Source organism: Triticum dicoccoides, chromosome 4A, assembly GCF_002162155.2.
Source record: "Triticum dicoccoides isolate Atlit2015 ecotype Zavitan chromosome 4A, WEW_v2.0, whole genome shotgun sequence".
Lineage (NCBI taxonomy): Eukaryota > Viridiplantae > Streptophyta > Magnoliopsida > Poales > Poaceae > Triticum > Triticum dicoccoides.
This window is the reverse complement of record NC_041386.1, coordinates 45107325-45112434: the sequence shown is the minus strand read 5'-3', so window position 1 is coordinate 45112434 and position 5110 is coordinate 45107325.

The following is a 5110-nucleotide window of genomic DNA, read 5'->3' as shown; positions in this document are numbered from 1 at the left end:
ATGTGTGCTTAGGCGGCCATTGTGTATGAATGTTTTTCGGAGGCGGTTGCGTGGCGTCTAGATGAAGCTACAAACCTACCCCGGTTTAGACCTTTGTACATCGGGCCAGTAGGTTTCACGGGTCGGAGTTATTAGAAAAGTAATTTCCTTGTACTACCAAACATTGGTCTCACGCGGTTTCGGGCGAGTAGAGGCTCTTTTGACGCTTCGTTCAAAATTTTGAAACACAAGCATTCACGTTTAGAGTACTCTTGAACTTTGAGGATTGGCCTAAATAGACAACGTTAAATTTGACCTTGTTTGTTTGAAAACCTCATTAAATTATCTGCTTCTTTTTGAAATTTTGACACTTGAAAATCCTATAACTACAATTATTTTGGAATGGAGGAGCTAATTTTGAATCTATTTTGTACACGACTACATATGCTATTATGTACAAAATCAGAGCAAAGATTGGTGCCCCTATAATTTAGGTATGATTTACAAATGCCATGATATCAAATTCGAATAATTGAATGGACTTCATGTTGGATTCGATTTTTTTAAACCACCTTAAGTTGAATTCAAATGTATGCTAGTTCATAGGTAGCTATTTATAATGTTCATTGTGTATCTTTCGTATGTATAATGTGCTTTACACACACAACATGAACTATACTCACGTTTATATTCGATTGCTAAAGCGATGCATTGTCTGGAGTTCAAAATACTAACTATGTGGATCAATTGTGTCGAATAATAACATAGACATGCTCAAATTCGATAGAATCTAGATGACTGATGGATCAATGACCGTTCCTTACGTGAACTGCAAATTTCATGATCCCATCCTAATATTTGGATACAATTTATATATTTATAATCAATGTGTACTAAAGTCTTTTACGTGTAGTTTCACTCTCCATCGGTGGTCTCTCACACATGCTCACACACTCTCTCCCGAGGTGTCTTTCTCTCACACATGCTCTCGATATAACCCTCCCTCCCTCTTGTAACCATTTATGACTGTTTTCACTAACCTTTGTCACAAGCACTCTTCCTCTCGCAAGCATACACACGCACAATCCCCATTGACCCTTTCTATATACGTAGACCTGCCTACGTGTCTTCTGTATGCACATTATCTTTAGGCATGTCTCTCACGCATTGTCTCACACCTCTCTTCCTAATCGACGAGTATGATTCTAACAGAGCATTTTGTAGGATTCCCCTTAAAGTTATGTTGGATGAATTGTAATATCAGAGATAAAGGGGTTACCTTAGTCCAAGAACCCAGGGTTACAAATCCTAGCCGGCTTTGTCAGTGGACACGGAGTCCTTCACAATTATGTTATTTTTGTCTTGTACGACTAGTCATCCATGGGTCTCCCTAAATGAGTCACAGGCCGACCAATTCATGAACTATAATAAGCAAGGGATGGATAAGACAATTCATGAGCTCTTCGCAATGCTAAAAGCTGCGGAGGTATAAATCAAGAAGGAGCATCAAATCCACCACCGTGCTTTAAAAGATATAAGTGAAGTACTAGAGCAAAACTATATAACTCAAAAGATATAAGTGAAGCACATAGAGTATTCTAACAAATTCTAATCATGTATGGCTCTCTCAAAATGTGTGTACAGCAAGGATGATTGTGGTAAACTAAAAAGTAAAGACTCAAATCATACAATACGCTCCAAGCAAAACACATATCATGTGGCGAATAAAAATATAGCTCCAAGTAAAGTTACCGATAGAAGTAGACGAAAGAGGGGATGCCTTCCGGGGCATCCCCAAGCTTTGGCTTTTAGGTGTCCTTAGATTATATTTGGGGTGCCATGGGCATCCCCGAGCTTAGGATCTTGCCACTCCTTGTTCCATAATCCATCAAATCTTTACCCAAAACTTGAAAACTTCACAACACAAAACTCAAAGTAGAAAATCTCGTGAGCTCCGTTAGCGAAAGAAAACAAAACACCACTTCAAGGTACTATAATGAACTCATTATTTATTTATATTGGTGTTAAACCTACTGTATTCCAACTTCTCTATGGTTTATAAACTATTTTACTAGCCATAGATTCATCAAAATAAGCAAACAAGACATGAAAAACATAATCTGTCAAAAACGGAACAGTCTGTAGTAATCTGTAGCTAGCGCAAGATCTGGAACCCTAAAAATTCTAAAATAAATTTCTGGACGTGAGAATTTATCTGTTAATCATCTGCAAAAATAATTAACTAAATATCACTTTCCAAATAAAAATGGCAGCATTTCTCGTGAGCGCTAAAGTTTCTGTTTTTTACAGCAAGTGTAACAAGACTTTCCCCAAGTCTTCCCAACGGTTCTAGTTGGCACAAACAGTAATTAAACACAAAAAACACAACCAAAACAGAGGCTAGATAAATTATTTATTACTAAACAGGAGAAAAAAGCAAGGAATAAAAATAAAATAGGGTTGCCTCCCAACAAGCGCTATTGTTTAACGCCCCTAGCTAGGCATAACAAGCAAGGATAGATCTAGGTATTGCCATCTTTGGTAGGCAATCCATAAGTGGCTATCATAATAGATTCATAAGGTAATTTAATTTTCTTTCTATAAAGTGTTCCATGCCTTTCCTTAATGGAAATTGGAATCTAATATTTCCTTCCTTCATATCAATAATTGCACCAATCGTTCTAAGGAAAGGTCTACCAAGAATAATAGGACATGAAGGATTGCAATCTATGTCAAGAACAATAAAATCTATGGGCACATAATTCCTATTTGCAACAATAAGAACATCATTAATTCTTACCATAGGTTTCTTAATAGTGGAATCCGCAAGGTGCAAGTTTAGAGAGCAATCATCAAAATCACGGAAACCTAACAAATCACACAAAGTCTTTGGAATCGTGGAAACACTAGCACCCAAATCACATAAAGCATAGCATTCATGATCTTTAATTTTAATTTTAATAGTTGGTTCCCACTCATCATAAAGTTTTCTAGGGATAGAAACTTCCAATTCAAGTTTTTCTTCATAAGATTGCATCAAGGCATCAACGATATGTTTAGTAAGTGCTTTATTTTGACTAAGCGTGAGGAGAATTTAGCACGGATCGTAACAAGGAAATACAATCAATCAAAGATCAATTTTCATAGTTAAATTCCTTGAAATCCATAATAGTAGGTTTAGCAACATCTAGGGTTTTATTTCTTCCATCCCACTTTTATCAATTTTAGCATCAAGCTAAAAAAAATCCGAATTCTTGGAACGCCTTCTAGGTAAAGGTGGATCATGTTCCGTCCCATCATTATCAAGATTCATATTGCAAAACAAAGATTTAATAGGGAACACATCAATAACTTTGAGATCTTCATCTTTATTTTCATAGCAATCCGGTTTAGCAGCCATCCTATTAACTAAGGTGGCTTGCTTATCCGAAATTTCAGCGGTCAACTTCTCAAGACGAGCAATTTGGGATCTCAAACCATCGAATTCTTTAGACATATCATCAAGCTCTTTATTCATAAAACTCATAAAACTTTTCTGTTCCTTAAGCTCATTTCTGAAGAAACTATTATGTTCAAATTGCAAAACCATAAAGCTCCTGACATTGCTTTTGATCTCTTCTAATCTTTTAAGGTGAAGATCACCAAATTTAGGTAGAGCCATCGTGACAAGCAAGCAAACTAACACACAAGCAAACAAAAAGCAAGCAGGCAAAAAGAGGCAAATAGAGAAAGAGAGGGAGGATAGAGAGAGAGAGGGCGAATAAAATGGCAAGGGTGAAGTGGGGGAGAGGAAAACGAGAGGCAAATGGCAAATAATGTAATGTAGGAGATAAGGGTATGTGATGGGTACTTGGTATGTTGACTTTTGCAAAGACCTCCTCGGCAACGGCGCCAGAAATCCTTCTTGCTACCTCTTGAGCACTGTGTTGGTTTTCCTCAAAGAGGAAGGGATGATGCAGCAAAGTAGCGTAAGTATTTCCCTCAGTTTTGAGAACCAAGGTATCAATCGAGTAGGAGGCTACGCGCCAGCCCCTCGCACCTGTACAAAACAAATAAATCCTCGCAACCAATGTGATAATGGGTTGTCAATCCCTACAGGGCCACTTACGAGAGTGAGATCTGATAGATATGATAAGATAATATTTTTGGTATTTTTATGATAAAGATGCAAAGTAAAGTAAAAGAAAAGTAAAAAGCAAAGGAAATAACTAAGTAGTAGGAGATTAATATGATGAAGATAGAACCGGGGGCCATAGGTTTCACTAGTGGCTTCTCTCGAGAGCATAAGTATTCTATGGTGGCTGAACAAATTACTGTTGAGCAATTGACAGAATTGAGCATAGTTATGAGAATATCTAGGCATGATCATGTATATAGGCATCATGTCCGAGACAAGTAGACCGACTCCTGCCTGCATCTACTACTATTACTCCACTCATCGACCGCTATCCAGCATGCATCTAGAGTATTAAGTTAAAAACAGAGTAACGCCTTAAGCAAGATGACATGATGTAGAGGGATAGTCTCATGCAATATGATGAAAACCCCATCTTGTTATCCTCGATGGAAACAATACAATACGTGCCTTACTTCCCCTACTGTCACTGGGAAAGGACACCGCAAGATTGAACCCAAAGCTAAGCACTTCTCCCATTGCAAGAAAGATCAATCTAGTAGGCCAAACCAAACTGATAATTCGAAAAGACTTGCAAAGATAACCAATCATACATAAAAGAATTCAGAGAAGATTCAAATATTGTTCCTAGATAGACTTGATCATAAACCCACAATTCACCGGTCTCAACAAATACACCGCAAAAAGAAGATTACATCGAATAGTTCTCCACAAGAGAGGGCGAGAACATTGTATTGAGATCCAAAAAGAGAGAAGATGTCATCTAGCTAATAACTATGGACCCGTAGGTCTGAGGTGAACTACTCACACTTCATCGGAGGGGCTGTGGTGTTGATGTAGAAGCCCTCCGTGATCAATGGCCCCTTCGGCAGAGCTCCGGAACAGGCCCCAAGATGGGATCTCGTGGATACAGAAAGTTACGGCGGTGGAATTAGGGTTTTGGCTCCGTATCTGATCGTTTGGGGGTACGTAGGTATATATAGGAGGAAGGAGTAC